Source organism: Entelurus aequoreus, linkage group LG17 (genome assembly GCF_033978785.1).
Source record: "Entelurus aequoreus isolate RoL-2023_Sb linkage group LG17, RoL_Eaeq_v1.1, whole genome shotgun sequence".
NCBI lineage: Eukaryota > Metazoa > Chordata > Actinopteri > Syngnathiformes > Syngnathidae > Entelurus > Entelurus aequoreus.
In genome coordinates, this window is record NC_084747.1 from 34,748,820 (window position 1) to 34,770,907 (window position 22,088).

General features: G+C 39.5%; 1 protein-coding gene across 1 annotated transcript in view; it reads left to right on the forward strand.

Annotated features, from left to right (window-relative positions):
- Nucleotides 1-7,648: 7,648 nt before the first annotated feature.
- Nucleotides 7,649-22,088, forward strand: part of sh2b3 (SH2B adaptor protein 3) — a 131,755-nt gene continuing 117,315 nt past the window's right edge. The window contains exon 1 of the mRNA XM_062025567.1: nucleotides 7,649-8,032. The gene's annotated coding sequence lies outside the window, so the exon portion shown is untranslated. The remainder of the gene's footprint in view (nucleotides 8,033-22,088) is intronic.

The following is a 22,088-nucleotide window of genomic DNA, read 5'->3' on the forward strand; positions in this document are numbered from 1 at the left end:
CAAACCCGACCCAGCAACACTCAGAACTGCAATAAACAGAGCAATTGAGAGGAGACACAAACACGACACAGAACAAACCAAAAGTAGTGAAACAAAAATGAATATTATCAACAACAGTATCAATATTAGTTACAATTTCAACATAGCAGTGATAAAAAATCCCTCATTGACATTATCATTAGACATTTATAAAAAATTTAAAAAAGAACAATAGTGTCACAGTGGCTTACACTTGCATCGCATCTCATAAGCTTGACAACACACTGTGTCCAATATTTTCACAAAGATAAAATAAGTCATATTTTTGGTTAATTTAATAGTTAAAACAAATTTACATTATTGCAATCAGTTGATAAAACATTGTCCTTTACAATTATAAAAGCTTTTTACAAAAATCTACTACTCTGCTTGCATGTCAGCAGACTGGGGTAGATCCTGATGAAATCCTATGTATTGAATGAATAGAGAATCGTTTTGAATCGGAAAAATATCGTTTTTGAATCGAGAATAGCGTTGAATCGAAAAAATAGATTTATAATCGAATCGTGACCCCAAGAATCGATATTGAATCGAATCGTTGGTCACCCAAAGATTCGCAGCCCTAATAAATAACATCCTTTAATTTGATTTTTATATTATGAATCGGGAAAAAATTGTTTTTGAATCGAGAATCGTGTTGAATTGAAAAAAAAAAATCGATTTTGAATCGAATCGTGACCCTAAGAATCTATATTGAATCGAATCGTGGGACACCCAAAGATTCACAGCCCTACTATTTAGACTTAGCTATAGCATAAATAGGCTTACAAGTTGTTACGACCACATGTCCGATTTTACGGCTTAATATTCTACTGTATACGTGTGTGACCTATTTCTGGTTTCTTTTAACCAACGACCGGTTCGCTACATTGGTTTTTTAATTTTTTTTTATTTTTAATTTAATTTTTTATTGACATCCAGCGTCAGACATTCCTATCCATTACATCATATTTACATATATCATATACTTGTTGTCTGCCCTAAATGTCAAAATATTTTTTTGTTTATATCCCCCCTCCCCAAAAAGAAAGAAACAGCAAGAAAACAAAATAATATTTACAGATAAATCAATTAAATAAAGAAAAAATAATAATAATAAATTAATAATAATAATCAGAAATAAAATAAATATTGGTTCGCTACATTGTTAACATAATATGACAACTAGTTTTGAACCAAAAAAAAGGGAACTTTTTTCAACGTTAGCGCCTAAAAGTTCAGGGTAATTAACCCGTAAAGTTAACCATATCAGACAGGAATTTGTATAAGACTGTTCAATAGCAATCTTATTTTAATTAATTTTTTTCATTTTTCAGTCGAGTTTATTTTTTTCAAAATATAATAATATACATGCTTGCAAAATATGATTTGCTACACAAATCTAACGCAAAATGGGACTGCCATTTTCCACTGACGTCATGTGAATGCGTGTATTGCTAATTATTATAAGTGTAATGTTTTGCACTGAAATATGGATAATAGTAAACATTCAAACGCATTTACTGAAAACAAAATACATTTGTTTTCGCAAAAAAAAAAAAAAAAAAATTGAAAATATATAGATGCTTGTAAAATATGTTTTTGTGTTGTTCAATAGCAAAATAGGTTGCTACCTGTAGGTCTCTACGACGTCACCATTAAGAAGGAACTTTCTAGCAAGCTCTGTCCAGTTAAGTTTTAAAATTATTGCACACACAAACATACATACACAACTACGGATGCCCATAAGGGACATCCACTAGAAAATCCACAACATGTTCCTGTCGCTTTTTTTAAATTTATTTTCATTTTTTAACAAAGAAGGCAGTTATAGTGCGTCCCTCGCCCTAGTGTAAGTCTTTTATTATCGTAGCCATCCATCAATAACTACCGCTTGGCAACACTAGGTGTCGCTGTGTATCAGTTTGACCATAGCCTGCTTTACCAGGCACCACTTTGCAGCTTAAATATGCCTAAATAAAATCTAAAATGTATATTTGGAATGTTATATCAGCTTTATTTCACAGTTTTTGCAAAACATTTGTATATGTATATTTTGTCATTATAGGGTGTATAGTACTGAAAGCTAATCACGCAATATGGAACATCAATTTGAATATATATTATAAATGTTAACAGAATGATGTAAGATGATTTGACTTCTACCGAATCCTCGAAAGTGTTAGACTAACATAAACTGCTTCCTGCCCTGCAGTATCAAAATAAAAGATTAACTTGATTGAGAGGGGATTGACCAACTGCATTAAGATGCATTAAACTGTGTGTTAGGTTTACTGTTCATGAGCCAAAACATTGTGTTTATTCAGAATCCGCTCATCAAATGAACACCACATGACTAGTCTAACCCACAAATATCACTAATAAAATTGAATTAGCCACAACATTAGTCATACTTATGTAATGTTTGAAGACATGTAATTGCTTTCCTCTCAGAGAAATCAGAAATTGATCACTCACTGAATATTAAATCAAAACAAGCTCAGTCTTTTATACTGCATCTACTGTATATTTAAAGTAAGGCACAACATAGGAGAACTTTTAGATTTTTTTAAATTCGATTATAATTCATTTCCTATCCAACAGAGCACGAAATGATGTGATTTGGGTCAGAACGATAGGACTTTATAGTTATGGTTAAAGTTTTAGACTGATCTAGCATAGGAAGGGAGTGTCAGTCCATCATAAGACCCTTCAACCTCAGGTCACGCCTATTGTATGACTGCTGTGTAGTAATTTAGATGAAAAGCAGATTTTCTAAGAGACAAAAGAACTAAAAGCACCAGTAAACATAAAAATAGATTCCTCACGATAAGCAGTTGTGAGAGTTGTGCAACGCTCATTTTGAAAAATCATGTGTGCGGTCGAAGATTATCGTTATCGGACCTCATATTTCATTGTGTAATATTTTGTGGCATTATTTTTTTTTTGGCTGAGGCCTTGTTGTAATTACAATTAATCATATATTTTTATTATATAAAATATATGTCAAATATATTGATAATTTAAAGTATACAATCCAAAAATACATATGTTTATTATATATAAATATATGTTTTTTATTATATTTGGATTATGACCTTGTTGCAGTAATATTTAATTATTAGATGTTTTTATTATTTTTAATATTATTTAATAATAATTTTTTAATATTTCTAAATAGAGGATTAGACAATTATTTAAAAAAAACACTGTAACTAACATTACACAGAATACCATTGCATGCTTAAATATCAGTACAATTAATATTAACATTCTGCTTATAAATATATAAAATTATGCGAATTTAGTAAATTAGCAGTAGTTTAAATATAAGGTAGCACATATTGTTGCTCAAGAGCCTTCAAAGAACACAAACTTTTTTGTTGTCTCACTTTTAATTTTGCTTTTTCAATAACCTTAGGTTTGAATACGCCAAATTAAAATACAGAAACATTAAATAAAACGTTTTACACTGGAAAAAAATCAAATTTAAATTGTGTATTCTTTATTCCAGGGGTCACCAACCTTTTTGAAACCAAGAGCTACTTCTTGGGTACTGATTAATGCGAAGGGCTACCAGTTTGATACACACTTAAATAAATTGCCAGAAATAGCCAATTTGCTCAATTTACCTTTAACTCTGTTATTATTAATAATTAATGATATTTATCTTTGTGGAAACACTGATCATCTTAATGATTTCTCACATTAAATATATGTAGAAACAGATAAATATCAATATGCAACACTTTATTTTTATATTTTTTCTAAGTGCACATTTTTCAAATTGAACATTTTCAAATGATCACTTCTAAGACTACTGGGTGACTTCAACGCTCATGTTGGCAACGACAGTGAAACCTGGAGAGGTGTAAATGGGAAGAATGGCCGCTCGGATCTGAACCTGAGTGGTGTTTTGTTATTGGACTTTTGTGCTCGTCACAGATTGTCCATAACGAACACCATGTTCAAGCATAAGGGTGTCCATATGTGCACTTGGCACCAGGACACCCTAGGCCGCAGTTCCATGATCGACTTTGTAGTTGTGTCATCGGATTTGCGGCCTCATGTTTTGGACACTCGGGTGAAGAGAGGGGCGGAGCTTTCTACCGATCACCACCTGGTGGTGAGTTGGCTGCGATGGTGGGGGAGGATGCCGGACAGACCTGGCAGGCCCAAACGCATTGTGAGGGTCTGCTGGGAACGTCTGGCAGAGTCCCCTGTCAGAGAGAGTTTCAATTCCCACCTCCGGAAGAACTTTGAACATGTCACGAGGGAGGTGCTGGACATTGAGTCCGAGTGGACCATGTTCCGCACCTCTATTGTCGAGGCGGCTGATTGGAGCTGTGGCCGCAAGGTAGTTGGTGCCTGTTGTGGCGGTAATCCTAGAACCCGTTGGTGGACACCGGCGGTGAGGGATGCCGTCAAGCTGAAGAAGGAGTCCTATCGGGTTCTTTTGGCTCATAGGACTCCTGAGGCAGCGGACAGGTACCGACAGGCCAAGCGGTGTGCGGCTTCAGCGGTCGCGGAGGCAAAAACTCGGACATGGGAGGAGTTCGGCGAGGCCATGGAAAACGACTTCCGGACGGCTTCGAAGCGATTCTGGACCACCATCCGCCGCCTCAGGAAGGGGAAGCAGTGCACTGTCAACACCGTGTATGGTGCGGATGGTGTTCTGCTGACCTCGACTGCGGATGTTGTGGATCGGTGGAGGGAATACTTCGAAGACCTCCTCAATCCCACCGACACATCTTCCTATGAGGAAGCAGTGCCTGGGGAATCTGTGGTGGGCTCTCCTATTTCTGAGGCTGAGGTTGCTGAGGTAGTTAAAAAGCTCCTCGGTGGCAAGGCCCCGGGGGTGGATGAGATCCGCCCGGAGTTCCTTAAGGCTCTGGATGCTGTGGGGCTGTCTTGGTTGACAAGACTCTGCAGCATCGTGTGGACATCAGGGGAGGTACCTCTGGATTGGCAGACCGGGGTGGTGGTTCCTCTCTTTAAGAAGGGGAACCGGAGGGTGTGTTCCAACTATCGTGGGATCACACTCCTCAGCCTTCCCGGTAAGGTCTATTCGGGTGTACTGGAGAGGAGGCTACCCCGGATAGTCGAACCTCGGATTCAGGAGGAACAGTGTGGTTTTCGTTCTGGTCGTGGAACTGTGGACCAGCTCTATACTCTCGGCAGGGTCCTTGAGGGTGCATGGGAGTTTGCCCAACCAGTCTACATGTGCTTTGTGGACTTGGAGAAGTCATTCGACCGTGTCCCTCGGGAGGTCCTGTGGGGAGTGCTCAGAGAGTATGGGGTATCGGACTGTCTGATTGTGGCTGTCCGCTCCCTGTACGATCAGTGTCAGAGCTTGGTCCGCATTGCCGGCAGTAAGTCGGACACGTTTCCAGTGAGGGTTGGACTCCGCCAAGGCTGCCCTTTGTCACCGATTCTGTTCATAACTTTTATGGACAGAATTTCTAGGCGCAGTCAAGGCGTTGAGGGGATCCGGTTTGGTGGCTGCAGGATTAGGTCTCTGCTTTTTGCAGATGATGTGGTCCTGATGGCTTCATCTGGCCAGGATCTTCAGCTCTCACTGGATCGGTTCGCAGCCGAGTGTGAAGCGACTGATTATAAAATATTGAATCCAGGTGTAAATTGTGAATTGCATTACAAGTATATAACACCCGAACACACTAGTGGTTAGAGTGTCCGCCCTGAGATCGGTAGGTTGTGAGTTCAAACCCCGGCCGAGTCATACCAAAGACTATAAAAATGGGACCCATTACTCCCTGCTTGACACTCAACATCAAGGGTTGGAATAGGGGGTTAAAGCACCAAGAGTCAGATGATTGTCGATTTTGTTGTCAGGAGCCTGAATCCACCCTACATTTGTTTTGGTATTGTCATATAGTGTCTTCGTTTTGGGTGGAAGTTGAAAAAATGTGTTTAAAGATTGGTTTGTTTATGAATTTTGATGTGGTTTCTGTTATTTTAGGAGAGTTAATTGACAGTCATGATTTAGTCAATTTAATTATAGTACTCGGTAAAAGGTTTATTTTTAAGGCCAAAAACAGATATTCACTTAGTATTTCTTTCTTTAAAACATTTATTCAGTATTTTTTAACTTTAGAAAACTATATGGTTGAAAACGATAATGATGCCAAAAAACATAAAAAAAGATGGGAAGTCCTCAAAGGCTTATTTTGAAAATGTAATTTTGTTTATATATGATATGCAATCTGTTGTTGTATTCCCTATTTTAAGTGTACATAAATGAAGGTATGTGTTGCTGACTTCGACTTGGATGTGATCTGGACTGTACATGGGTGCTTAATTTGAAAATGTATTTTTGTTTGTGGATTGTATGCAACCTGTTGTGTTCCTGGTTTTTGGTGTACATGGGTGAAGGTGTGTGTTGCTGAGCCCGATCTGGACGTAATCTGAACTGGACCTGGTTTTAAGAACCCTTTTGAACAGTCTGATTTCATTGACAACCCGGTCTGGTGAAGTTAAGGTCCTTTGTTTGTTTTGTTTGAAAGTAAAGCAATATAAAAACAATTACATAAAAAATAGTAATTAATGAAAATGTTAGTGGACCAGCACCACACACAATCATGTGTGCTCTAAAGACTGTATCCCTTGCAGACTGTATTATTCTATATTGCAGGAACCAGAAGTTTTTTTTAATAACAGAAAGAGACAGCCCCTTTTGTGTAAATGAGTGTGGATGAGTGTGAATGGGGAGGGAGGGTTTTCTTGGGTTGATGCACTAATGGTAAGTGTATCTTGTGTCTTTTTTTATGTTGTTTAAAATAAAAAAAATAAAAAATAAAAATAAAGATTATCGGGCGCGGCCACCGCTGCTGCTCACTGCTCCCCTCACCTCCCAGGGGGTGATCAAAGGTGATGGGTCAAATGCAGAGAATAATTTCGCCACACCAAGTGTGTGTGTGACAATCATCAATCAATCAATGTTTATTTATATAGCCCTAAATCACAAGTGTCTCAAAGGGCTGCACAAGCCACAACGACATCCTCGGTATAGAGCCCACATAAGGGCAAAGAAAAACTCACCCCAGTGGGACGTCGATGTGAATGACTATGAGAAACCTGGGAGAGGACCGCATATGTGGGTAACCCCCCACCCCCCTCTAGGGGAGACCGAAAGCAATGGATGTCGAGTGGGTCTGACATAATATTGTGAAAGTCCAGTCCATAGTGGATCCAACATATCAGCGAAAGTCCAGCCCATAGTGGATCCAACACAACAGTCCATAGTGGGGCCAGCAGGAAACCATCCCGAGCGGAGACAAGTCAGCAGTGCAGAGATGTCCCCAACCGATGCACAGGCGAGCGGTCCACCCCGGGTCCCGACTCTGGACAGCCAGCACTTCCTCCATGGAGTACTTTAACTTTTTAACTTTAAAAGGTAAATAAGTTAAGATACACATTAAAAACGAAAACAACATATATATTTAAAAAATATATTAAGACAATAAATTCTAAGCAATACTTACTTTTATACTTACTTTTTTTTTTACTACTATTTTAGCTATTTTAATCAATAATTGTAACCATAAAAGTTTACCCAATAAGTCACGCGTTTTACTTTGCCTTTACTTTGGTGAGGCGGAAGTAACAACGCGCTCTTGTGAAATTCCTCTAACTTGTCACGATTGGACAGTGGCGGTGGGTTTTTTTTTCGGTTTGCGGAAACGAGGGGTCGCCACTTTTCTTTTTTTTTTCCGCGTCAAGTTCGTGCCAGAAACTTTTTTTTTCTCTCCTCTCCTCTCCTCTTTTTTAAATAAGTGGGGCAGACATTGGCAAGACGCTCACAATGGAAGCCGCCGAAGCGACGTTTTGTGCCTCGTACTCTTCTTCCCGTTGACTTTTTGTTCTTTTAGTTTGGTTCGCCACTTTCGACTAACTTTTTTTCTTTAGCTTTTACGCCACATTTCCGTTATGCGAAGTCCAAACTGTTGTGTTGTCGACGTGCTGCGGTGGGTGCCCATCCGAGATAACGGAGAACGTGAGTACACGCTACACTCTTTTACCAACTTCCAAACATGTCCGTCACATTCTAAAGTGCAATTGTATATGCTTTAAAAAGTCTTTAAATGTGCGTGTGTGTGAAGTGAAGCTTAAAAAAGAACTGGCCTTCTTGTAAAGTTTTCTCTGAAGCGTTTGGCATCTCATAAGACCTTCACTTTCCACTGGTTATTGTATATAAGTATTTTAAAGAAGCAAGTTACACGTTTTTGTGACGCTGTCATCTTAAATTAGATTTTTTTTTGGTGGTCACCATGGCAATAACGCATACATGTTCATTACAAACATTCAGCAAAGTTAGCATGTAGCAGCTCAGGCTTCTGCTACTGTAACTTTACTGTAAAAATGTACTATTTTAAGATATTGACTTGTCCGGATAAATGTTAAACCTGTATACATTGTTATGTAAACATCACAGAATTAAAGTGAGAATAATCCAAATAAACAAAGCAGGTAGCATGCTACCCAGTTAGCTAAGTGACTGCCCCATGTGCAGAGGTGGGTAGAGTAGCCAGAAATTGTACTCAAGTAAGAGTACTGTTACCTTAGAGATTTATTACTCAAGTAAAAGTAGGGAGTAGTCACCCAAATATTTACTTGAGTAAAAGTAAAAATTATGTTGTGAAAAAACTACTCAAGTACTTAGTAACTGATGAGTAACCTGTTCGTTTAATGATGACGGCAACAAATAATGCACAAAAACATAAAAATAGCAATGAGCAAATTCCGAGCCAGGAATATCTCTTAAGCAACTAAAACAATAATATATATATTAAATAATAATACATTAACATAAAAAAAATTAAGGCAAATTGAGCCACAATAATTTAACAGCACCATAGGCTCAGTAGGCAGAGATTACATACAAAGGAAAATAACAAGTTAGCCTTTACGCAAACCATAAACTGATAGGTGTGGGCTGCACCTGGGAACACAATGTGCACTTCTGGTTGGTGTTTGTATGCATGCGTGAGTGTGTGTGCGACTGTGCTTGTGTGTCTATGAGGCTGCAGTGCGTTAATAAATGTCCCCACACGATGTACATTTGACAGTGATTCATAGCAGGGAAGCTAACATCAGCCTACGGTGACAGCCAAAATATCTACTAACGTTACTTACCGCAATGTGCTTCCTCAAATTTGACGTTGAGTTCATGTAAGCTTAAGTTTGTTCAGCTGCCTGGCTCTGTTTGATTGGTGAAACGGAGTGAAACGTCACCAGTGACTGCATTTGATTGGTGAAACGCAGGCATGCGATAGATCCTACTTTGAAGGTCTGTCTGACAAACCAAAACAAACAAAGCGTGCATTAACAGATCGATAAAAATCAGTAGCGAGTAGCGAGCTGAATGTAAATAAATGGAGCGGAGTAAAAGTAGCGTTTCTTCTCTATAAATATACTCAAGTAAAAGTATGTTGCATTAAAACTACTCTTAGAAGTACAATTTATCCCAAAAGTTACTCAAGTAGATGCAACGGAGTAAATGTAGCGCGTTACTACCCACCTCTGCCCATGTGTAATGCAGCTTGCTATGTGTCACAGGAGTCACACAAAGAAGTACAAAATACACTATATTGCCAAAAAGTCTCTGGCCACCCTTCCAAATGATGAGAATCAGGTGTCCTAATCACTTGGCCCGATGTATAAAATAAATTATAAATGGGTTATACTTGTATAGCGCTTTTCTACCTTCAAGGTACTCAAAGCGCTTTGACAGTATTTCCACATTCACCCATTCACACACACATTCACACACTGATGGAGGAAGCTGCCATGCAAGGCGCTAACCAGCACCCATCAGGAGCAAGGGTGAAGTGTCTTGCCCAAGGACACAATGGACGTGACTAGGATGGTAGAAGGTGGGGATTGAACCCCAGTAACCAGCAACCCTCCGATTGCTGGCACAGCCACTCTACCAACTTCGCCACGCCGTCAAGCACTTAGGCATGGAGACTGTTTCTACAAACATTTGTGAAAGAACGGTCCGCTCTCAGTGATTTCCAGCGTGGAACTGTCATAGGATGCCACCTGTGCAACAAATCCAGTCGTGAAATTTCCTCGCTCCTAAATATTCCAAAGTCAACTTTATTGTAAGAAAAGTGAAGAGTTTGGGAACAACAGCAAGTCAGCCACCAAGTGGTAGGCCACGCAAACTGACAGAGAGGGGTCAGCGGATGCTTGAAGACTTTCTGCACAGTCAGTTGCTACAGAGCTCCAAACTTCATGTGACCTTCAATTAGCCCACGTACAGTACGCGGAGAGCTTCATGGAATGGGTTTCCATGGCCGAACAGCTGCATCTAAGCCTTACATCACCAAGTCCAATGCAAAGCGTCGGATGCATTGGTGTAAAGCACGTCGCCACTGGACTCTAGAGCAGTTGAGACACCTTCTCTGGAGTGATGAATCACGCTTTTCCATCTGGCAATCTGATGAACCAGTCTGGGTTTGGAGGTTGCCAGGAGAACGGTACATTTCGGACTGCATTGTGCTGAGTGTGAAATTTGGTGGAGGAGGAATTATGGTGTGGGGTTGGTTTTTCAGGAGTTGGGCTTGGCCCTCTTAGTTCCACTGAAAGGAACTTTGAAGTCTCCAGGATACCAAAACATTTTGGACAATTCCATGGGATGGCACTTCAAGTTCATATGTGAGTAAAGGCAGATGGCCAAATACTTTTGGCAATATAGTGTAACATGAATAGAAAGTATGCAGCAGAAGTTAAAATGCTTACTTGCTAGCGCAGTGTTTCCTAGGTGTAATAGTGTGTTTTGTCTCAGAAGTATCGGGGAGTGTAGGGCCAGGCGTCTATAGAAAACATCTAAATCATGATTAATTTAACTTTTGACCTCGATTTCAGTTAATGCACAAGTATTGTACTCTCAACAATTACTCTACCTTTTGGTATACTTTATCCTCTAGTGGTTAGAGTGTCCACCCTGAGATCGGTAGGTTGTGAGTTCAAACCCCGGCCGAGTCATACCAAAGACTATAAAAATGGGACTCATTACCTCCCTGCTTGGCACTCAGCATCAAGGGTTGGAATTGGGGGTTAAATCACCAAAAATGATTCCCGGGCGCAGCACCGTTGCTGCCCACTGCTCCCCTCACCTCCCAGGGGGTGAACAAGGGGATGGGTCAAATGCAGAGGACAAATTTCACCACACCTAGTGTGTGTGTGACAATCATTGGTACTTTAACTTTAACTTTAACTTATACATCAGTAATCTTATATAAAGCATTTAACACGTTTTTGCCGCCTAATCTACAACGTTTTTTTACAAGACGAGTGCAAGCTCATAACTGGAGAGGTTTTGGATATTTCTCATTGCCGAGAGCTCAAACCACGCGTAAACGTTTTTGTGTGTCTGTATGCGGAGTAAAACTATGGAACAAACTGGACTTGCAACACACGCAATGCCAAACTATTAATCGATTTACACTATTATACAAACATCGGGTCTGGTTCAAATATAGAGATGAGGGTCTTTAATTTGACCTGCTGTTGTACTCTGTTTTAAAGTGTTAACATGTTTTCAATGTTTCCTTACCATTTTTGCTTTGTTGTCTATTACCATTGTTGGTATTTTGTCTATTACCATTGTTGGTATATTCATTCTTCCTACATTGTTGGTACAAATTATTGTTACAGCGTAATAATTATTGTTACCTGTGGTAATGCCACTATGATACAACATTTGTATAACCCTAAACAAAGTAACAGTGAAACTCTATGTATTAATCACTGAATTGAGAACTGGGGGGTGGGATTAAATAAATTATCTTCTTCCCACTCCCTTTCAGGCAAAACTGGACCGTCATGCTTCATGCTTACATACTGTACATTACCCTTTGCATTATATTAATTTATATTATTACATGTTGTCAACCTTGTACTTTTTTTTTTTTATGTCATTGCCAGAAATAAAAGAATAAATGAAATGAAAAAATGAAGCTAGGGATGTAACAATATCAAAATTTCATATCACGTTATTGTGACCAAAATTATCACGGTTATCATTGTTATTGTGGTATTGACGAATCCATCCATCCATCCATTTTCTACCGCTTATCCCTTTTGGGGTCGCGGGGGGCGCTGGAGCCTATCTCAGCTACAATCGGGCGGAAGGCAGGGTACACCCTGGACAAGTCGCCACCTCATCGCAGGGCCAACACAGATAGACAGACAACATTCACATTCACACACTAGGGCCAATTTAGTGTTGCCAATCAACCTATCCCCAGGTGCATGTCTTTGGTATTGACGAATGCGCTCTAAAACAGGGGTCTCCAACCTTTTTTGCATCACGGACCAGTTTAATGTAGGCATTATTTTGAGGGACCGGCTTTCCACTTGTGCCAGATAAATACAGCAAAAATAAGTGCATGAAAAATACAACTCACTATAACGCTGAATTAGTGGGAGCCCTGGGCTTGTTTCTTTGGGATGACATCCTGCTGGGGACTGCAGATGGAAATCAGCCTTTGGCTACAATCTGTCACATTTATATTTTATATGTTCACTAATGTGCATTGTATCGTGTCAGCTAAAATAGGCTCCAGCAACCCCTGCGACTCCGAACGGGACAAGCGGTAGAAAATGGATGGATGGATGGAACTTCCTTTGAGGAGTTTTATTTTACATCTATAAACAAGCTTATTGGTGTGTCTAGTTTAACAAGCAAAAGTTAAGTCGGAGAAAATGCAGTGCTTTATAAATTATTTAATGTTTCTCTGTGGCCCGATAGCAAATGCGTCACGGACCGGTACCGGTCCCCGGACCGGAGGTTGGAGACCACTGCTCTAAAATACTTATACACACACTAAAATCTTTTAACCGAGTTTTTGTTTACTTAATTCAAATAAATAACACAATTGGCAGAAGAAACATTAAATATCGTTCTGATTTTATAAGAGCCATATTATTTTTATTTAAGTTTCAGGAGCCATATTTGCAAACATTGCGGTGAAATGAAGAGAACGGTAATAAATAAGTCATAAATCCGGGACAAGTCTGTGACAAATGATGCCAAAACATCACAAAGACCTGCACCATGTACATGCATCGGCTGAGGCTTGCAATCCATAATGGCCTTCTTTCTTTTTAGACAATTACAGACAGACCGTAGATGTTTTTCTCTGTTTGCTCAATTATGACAGCTGAAAACACTGCAAAAGGTAACCATTTTGCTTCAGCAGAGGTGATAACAGTGCCTTTCACAGACATTATATTGTTGTCCTTTCTTCCACCGGGGTTGACCTTCTGGTTGGTGACGTCACGCGAAACCACCAAATATGAAGCACACTGCGCCTTCTGAAAGAAAATTATCGAACATTGGGCATAAAAGCATTGGAATTCCATGGCAAAGCAGACAAAAAATGGCTGTTGGGATTTTCCAATATTTATTTTAGAGTTTCAAACAAATATTAGTTTACAATAAAGAGACTTCTGGTGTTTTTAGTTAGATTTAGCATTTTGTTTTCCAATGTGTGAGCAGTGAATTCATATACTTACAATGATATCTGGGTCTTTGATTTTCTTTTATGTTTTTGTACTAGTTTGTCAGTATGGATGTAAAGTGGGTCTTAAATTGTACACACTATGGTCTTAAAAAGTCTTTAAAAGTTTCAAGTTTGACTTGTTGAAAACTGCAAGAAGTCACCTTTCACATAAGATCCACTTAAGTATTCTTAAAAAAAGGGATGAAACACTTCAGGTGTCCACCGAAGCTAACATGCTAACCGTCCTACGTGTATTGCCATTATGTGGCTCAAGAGGCATCATGGAACCACCATTACCAGAGTCATGTATAAAGAGAGTATGGCCAACTCATCGAGAGACTACGAATGACGTGTGCGGCTGTGCCCAAAAGCATGCAATTGCAGCCGTTCTGACGTTAGTTTTCCTGACAAAATCAACCAAAATAATACGTCTATCTATAGTTCTAAACATACACTAGCTCATAAACTTATAATAAAACATGCTTTTATTTTGTCAAAGTATAATTTTGCGGCTGTATTTGATGCACTTTGCTGCTACATTCATGCGGTGTTGAGTGACCAGCAGGCTCTATAACAGGCACCTGACAGCGCAATTAACGTAAAAAAAGTAAACAGAACAACCAACAAAATTACTTAACAATCACAGAGAAATTATGACTTTTGAGTGAAGTACGTCAACTGTGGTGGCTGCCTTTTATGTGTTGTTTGTAATCACTGTGCCACGCTGGGGCTTAGCGGTACAGACGAAAAGTATATTTCGATAAACTCGATATCTTGATATATTTTCCGGTGAAAATATACTTATAAAGATATTCATTTTTAAAGGCCTACTGAAACCCACTACTACCGACCACGCAGTCTGATAGTTTATATATTAATGATGAAATCTTAACATTGCAACACATGCCAATACGGCCGGGTTAACTTACAAAGTGCAATTTTAAACTTCCCAGGAAACTTCCGCTTGAAAACGTCGCGGTATGATGACGTATGCGCGTGACATCACGAGGTCAAGGGAAGTGTTTGGACCCAATTCAAATACCTCTGCTTTCTTCGACAAAATTCCACAGTATTCTGGACATCTGTGTTGGTGAATCTTTTGCAATTTGTTTAATGGACAATGGAGACTGCAAATAAGAAAGTTGTAGGTGCAATCGGTGGAGCGGCGGACTACAGCAACACCAACACTAGGAGGTTATGTTGTGTTTTGAGCAGGGTAGCAGACGCGCTACCGTGAGTACGCCCGCCGCCGCATCTAAGTTAGCTTCTGTTTTTTTAGCTTCGCCAAGCTGAATATTATTAATCGTGTATTTACATGTTCATGGTTTAATAGTATTTTTGATCTTCTGTCTATCCATCCAGTCAGGTTTTTTTTAAATTTAGTTTCTATCTGCATTTGAGACTGATGCTATCACGTTGGCTACGTAGCTAGGTTAGCTTCTATTTTTTTTTAGCTTCGCAAAGCTGAATATTATTAATCGTGTATTTACATGTTCATGGTTTAATAGTATTTTTGATCTTCTGTCTATCCATCCAGTCAGGGTTTTTTAAAAATTTAGTTTCTATCTGCATTTGAGACTGATGCTATCACGTTGGCTACGTAGCTAGGTTAGCTTCTATTTTTTTTAGCTTCGCAAAGCTGAATATTATTAATCGTGTATTTACATGTTCAGTCACTGTGAATGTCCATTTCGCGTTCTCGACTCTCATTTTCAAGAGGATATATATCTGAGGTGGTTTAGAATACAAATCTGTGATCTACAATAGAAAAAGGAGAGAGTGTGGAATCCAATGAGCCAGCTTGTACCTAAGTTTCGGTCAGAGCGAAATAAGATACGTCCATCACTGCCACTCAAGTCCTTCACTGTAACGTTCCTCATCTACGAATCTTTCATCCTCGCTCAAATTAATGGGGTAATCGTCACTTTCTCGGTCCGAATCTCTCTCGCTCCATTGTAAACAATGGGGAATTGTGAGGAATACTAGCTCCTGTGACGTCACGCTACTTCCGGTAAAGGCAAGGCTTTTTTTTATCAGCGAGCAAAAGTTGCGAACTTTATCGTCGATTTTCTCTACTAAATCCTTTCAGCAAAAATATGGCAATATCGCGAAATGATCAAGTATGACACATAGAATGGATCTGCTATTCCCGTTTAAATAAAAAAATGTCATTTCAGTAGGCCTTTAAAGGAAATTCACTGAAATTGAACTGAATGACAACTATACTGTAAACTGTCAGTGGCACTTTTATTAACCCAGTTAGTCAAGATGGGTATTAACAGCACAGAAGATAAACTGTTTAAGTCGCACAGAATTACATAACATAAATACAATAGAAAAATATTATTTCTACATAAAATAAACAACATAGCTGTGCAAATAATACAAAGTGTATCAAACTCAGATAAACATTTTATTGTCAGGCAGGCACTTTTTAATTCCCAGTCGACGATGTATTGGACTGTCACACACATGTACGGTTCTGTGGTCCTACTAGACCACATGTCTGTGGTCAGCGCAAAGTAAGTGACTTTACATAATTGTACGGCTATGATCTTCCTCACTTCAGCGTACATTTTTGGCAGCATTTCTCGTGCGAAATATGCCCGGCTTGGCAACTGGTACCTGGGGTTGAGGACTTTGATGAGGCGAACAAACCAGGATGGAAATGGGGACTAGATCTTTAGCAATGTGATATGCAATCGCTCTGGTTATCTGTTCCCACCTTTTGCTGGTTTTCTCATAAGGCACTACGCGTGATACCGAAGCTTGCAGTGTACGTTGTTTTAGTGCTGGGGACATGGATTGCACTGCCTCTGTTGTGCAACAAAGTTTTATGCACTCTTCGTACTGTATTGGGTGTCGCTGTTGAAGGTGGTGGAATAGGTTCGTTGTGCTCAAACTTTTTTCGGACACTTCCTACGAAACACATTCTCCTGCTTTTCGTCCAGTGGCTTAAATCCAAACCACCGCCACACAACCCAGCCAGAAGCATATCTGCCAACTTTTGAAACTCAAAAAGCCTAGTAGCCAGGGTCCAGGGGTCGGTCCTGGTGGGTGGGTTATTAAGGCCCCCGACGCAAAATGAATTTCAGAATTCAGACAGGTTAGATTGTGGCTAAAACCTTCACATTTGTCATAATCAGAGGCAACTTTTGACACACAAAAAACTGCAAAAATCATAAAGAGTACAAACAATGTTTATTCTATTAGCTAACTTCCTTTATCTGAATAGCCATTTGTGATTCATAGCATGAAATAACTAATATCTTGCAGTCATGTCAAAATGATTGAACTATTCAATGTCAAAATATAAACAGTAGAAATAATGAACAAAATGTCAGCTGCTGTCTTGTTCTAACACACCAATGAAAATGAAATTTAGCATTTAGACTGGCCATACTGTAGCAAAAGTAATCACACGTGTATTCTTAAATGTGTATTTCACGTCTTCCATGTCGAGAGCAGTTTTGATTTGGGCTTACATGGTTGTGGGGGGGCGTGGCCTGCGGACCTGCAGCGAAGCGGGGTGTGCCAGGGCCGGCTTCGAGATTAGCGACAGGTGCGCAGATGGCACACCTGGGCCGGTTTATCTAATTGCCGGTCGCTCTGTTAAAGAGCAGCAGCCGGGAAGGAGAGGGTTGTTGATGATGGAGAACGAGCACGAGCATGAGAGAGAGCGAGGACTGACACATAACGCAATGACTGAAAAGGAACACAACGAACATTTATTGAAAAATAAATCATTGTTCAGAACTATGAATGAAGCTGTCATGTCTGTGATTGCTGGTCTGAAGAACCCGGAAGAGCAAGTCTTCCACATTGGTAAACAACTAAAATGAATGTTTAGGGCAATGTTTTATCCAGCTGCATACATTTGTCCAAATGTGGCCAAGTAGACTCATTGTGGGTTTCCTGGACGTCGGCTACATCGCTAAAAGAAAAATCTAAGGAAGAGAATACCTCTGCCATCTTCCACTAGTTTTTTTAAATATATAAAATTCCCTCTTCTCTTCTCTGACTCGCTCGTCGTCATTCGGAATGTGCATGTCTTGTGATTTCCCTCTCTGGTTTGATGACCCGCCCTATCTTGCCTGTGATTGGCCGGCCGTCATTTTTTGCTCTAATCTTAACCAATCGTAACTCATCATAGTAAACCAACCAACCAATCATGGATTTTCTTATAGGTAAACCAACCAATCATCATTGATTTTTCCCGTATATTTTGTCCCCTGCCCATGAAGTTGCACTAGTCCAGTTCTCTCTTTCTCTTCTCCCTCTCTCTTCTTTTGTAACATGTAGCTTAGCTAACTGCTACATGGGTCTAAAAATAGCTAAGCTACGTAAATCGCTACTTGTTTAAAAAGTAGCAAAGCGACTGCCAAGCTCCTGGGAAATGTAGCTTCGATTTTTAAGTTCATTATTTTTATTGGAAAACCGTAGTTTTTACCCCTGCAGCCCTAAACCGGAATTGATTATCCAAAACCGTACTCACTACAGGAAAACCGTAGTTGTTGCCAGGTATGCAGAAGTTTGTGTTGTACTTACTAGTTGGTCACTGGCACACGTGTCGCTGGTGGCACAGTCAGACTCCATATTTGCTTGTGTGTTCTTGTTGTGGGTCAGTGCAGTGGATGGGAGAGGGCACGCACGTCTTGGAAGGAGAAAGGGTAGGGGTTTAATAGCCCATGGAGTGTTGAAAGGGAGTGGGAAGCAGGGGAGAATCAAGGAACACAAGAAATAAGCGGCGTTTGAATCGGACTCAGAATAGTTTTTATTGCCATTGTTTGAGAACGGGTTCACAAACTAGGAATTTTTCTCGGTGCAATCGTGCAACATAAAACACATACAAAACAGAATAGGTAATAAAATGAGCTGTAACTGAACTATCAGATCTTGTTATTGTTTGGTCATTTTAACATAAAATGTATTATATCGATATTAAGATATTTTCTTAATTCATCTCATGTTTAAAAATATATCTATATATCTTACAAAGTCGGTACAGCCCAGCCCTATGCAACGCCTTTGCTTTTAGACTTAGACAAACTTTATTGATCCACTGTCATCTTTTATTACACCCACAATGTGGTTACTTTGATTCTTTCAATGTCTACTCCGTCTGTTTCTATTTGTCTTTGACTTTCTCATCTGCTGTTACTGAATAACATTATCTTAATTTTACTGAGATTTAAAGATAGTTTGCTTTTGTCAAACCATCTCTTTAATTTGTTCATTTCTTGTTATTGTTTGTATTGGCTTCTGTGTATTCTGTCTTGAACAAAACGCAGATGTTGTGTCGTGTGTTTACCTTGCACAAGACACTGTAGTGTGTAGCTCCCCAATGTTGATGGCAAACCTTCTTTTTCCATATTTGTCTTCATAACGGGTTGTTGGGAAAGTGATATATCTGTACTTACGGGTTGTTGGGAAAGCGAAGTAAAAGCTTTCCGCATTTTTCGTAGGTGGAACAGCCCCATGCTTCACGACAGGAGATTTTTACACGCCACAAAACTAATGAGGAAGCGCTGCAGAACACATAGCATCAGCCAAATTTGGTAGCAGTCATGGCGCCCTGTAGTCACCTGAGTGCCTTTTGACCAATCATTGAGAAGATCGCCTGACACCGGGTTGGCCAAACTTTCTCTAATTGACCTGAATTAGAGAAAAGCGCTTTGTCATTAACAACGTAACTATGGTTGCATAGTCTGACCTTTACACTATTAGATCCTCAACAGACTTTTGTTATTTTGTTTTTTTACTTGGAACGTCCAGCGAAGTCTAGCTGTTTGCCATTTTATATAATCTACATCAACTTCGATCCTTAATTGTTCCCATTTGTTTATGTGCCATGTTCTGCACTTCAATGCAAAAGACTGGAAACAGCATTTATCTGCAGCAAGTATTGAGGGCAGCAGCGCATGTATAGGCTGATAGTTACACCCCTGCAGCAATGTAAGGCGTGTGGTTGCATCATGTCTGATTGAGTCACTCAGATGTGTCTAAAGTGAACGATGTGCCTCGAGGGTGTGGAAGCAGCATGTTAACTAGTGTAGCGTGTGATTTAATGGCTTGGTGTTTTGTCACAAATCATTAATTGTCTTCCTTTTTGCTAGTTTGTACATGCTCAGCTGTGTTCTTATTGCTATATACTCAGATGAAGAAAATATGATTGTTGGGCCTTAGACTTATTGTCTGTGAACACATAAAATGGACTTGGTCAATAACTTATAGATAAGTCCACGTGACCGCCGCCTCACGTCTTGATGCAATCAGCTCTTCCTCTCTTCTTGGAGGGGTTCTTAGAACTCCAGTGACGAGACCACAAGCGATGGTGCTGCGGGGGTGGGGGTGTGGGGTTAGGGTGGGCTATGAAGAAGGAGTGGAGCTAACTGACTGATCAAAATAGGAATGATGGATTTTAAGAAGGAAGACACAGATTGGGGCGGAAATATAGAAAATAATGACACTGTGTATGTTGGGGAGCAACTGAGACACTAGGACACTGTTTGGAATTGTGTCTGTGTCTGAAATGTGGATGTCTACTTCCCACCCCCTGGAAAAAAACACAGAATTCCCATTTTTAGTTTGTTTGTTTTGCAGCAAACACATAAATGTGTCCTTCAAAGCAGACATAATTACAGAGTCCTCATACTACGTGTCCCTCCACCACAATCTTGTTGGGGGCGTGAGGGATGGAGATTACAGGTTCCATTTGAAGTCGCAGCAGTGTTTAAAAAAAACACAACGTGCCTGTACTTGTTGGTTCTGCAGAGGGGTCGCGATCAAAGTAACACACCTCTATTGTCTGCTGTTTAGTTACGGGACATTGCGCCAGGCTGTGATTTAGGGCGATATAAATAAACATTGATTGATTGATTGATTGATATTTCCAAATAGACTTTAGTGTCTGTAAGGTTGTTTTTTTTAAAAGCTGAGCTGTCTCAAGAAATGAAAGTGCACACTGTCACACAAGTATAAAGGACAAGCCATAAATGCTTATTCTCAAAAAACAGTAAAAAATGAAATAATAACATACAAAATGAGGTTGCGCATAATCCAATATGGGACATGGTTTTGTTCAAATTTACAATAGTTTTTTACCATAGAACCCGGTAGTCCAAACTTTTTTCCACTAAGGGATGCATGCAAATACATTGAGGGACACTTTGATACATTTTAGTATATGCTAAGATATCTGAACATCTTAGCTTTTGTGTCCTAGGTGACGAAGCAAATGTGGGTTTTGGCGTAAATTTTCGCCAAAAGTTTGCCCTGGTTTTCATATGCCGCCCTTGGTTATCATACGGCCAAACATTGCATGGTCTCTTTGCCAGCGTATTAATCCAGAAGGGTCCATTTGCAGTCTGGGCGTTTCCATCATGACTCAAGAATGCCCAATGGTGCTTTCCGGATAGCGTTTCATCGATCAATGGCGTATAGTTTCTCAAGTCCTCTGATGTAATTTCTCCTTCCATATTGGCAATTTAATGTTGTGGTATGTTGTCATTTAATGAGCGATTATGTTGGTAAATAGGTTATTATTTATTTCTGTCTTCTTTGTCTTTCTATAACTACTGGCTTTCTCTTTTCCATAACCAACTTCTTACTTGGACTAATCTTCTTTAGATGGCTTATTTAGTTAGTTCTACGCAACTTGTACAGACTGAAGATCTTATTTTGAAACTCTGTACGGATCACAAGAATGGGGTGCTCCAATCGGCAAAAACAGGAACACTACCAGCCCAAGAGCGTCCATTTATGGCTGCAGTTAAATGATCTTGTACTATTTCGCAGAATTTAGTGCCCAAACAAAGAATCCCACGCGTTGGTGACTTTTAATTGAGCATGACTGCAGAATAAGGGGGCCATAGAAAGTTGTAAAAGCCAGCAGTTTAATAAAGTAGGTAATAAATACTATTACATTTAAGAAATAAATCAAAACAATATATAAAGGTTCCGTCCGTGTAGCTCTCCCCTCCCCTTTTTCCTTTCCACTCATCGCCATCATTTCCAACAAGGTCTTCAGTAAAGTTAAAAGTGATCCATTTCATTTGCCATGTTATGTCATGTTATAGTTTTGCATAAAATCAATAAAACATGTTTGTGTAAAAAAATGTTGGTGTCTGGAATGGATTGATTGGATTTATATTATTTCTTGTGGGAAAATTGCTTAGATTTTTGTACGATTCAATTTTCGTCCGACCTTTTGGAACGGACTATTAACGAAAATGAGGTACCGTTGTATTAGTGTAATATCTATTAATACATCTCTTAATATCTAATTTATTTAATTACTAGAATCAGAGATAATTTCCCAGAGTGTTGTAAGGATTATACCTCGCCCTCTTCCGTTTTTAGCATGTAATGATGTAACTATATTACATCATTAACGTGTAACGCACGCGTATTAGCTTTGTGTGTAATCAGCTAATGATAGCGATTTGGCAGAGTTTAGCTAGAAACGTTGGCTATCATTAGACTTCTTAGATGTAGATTAGACTTAGACTTCCTTTTTTTTGTCATTCAAATTTGAAC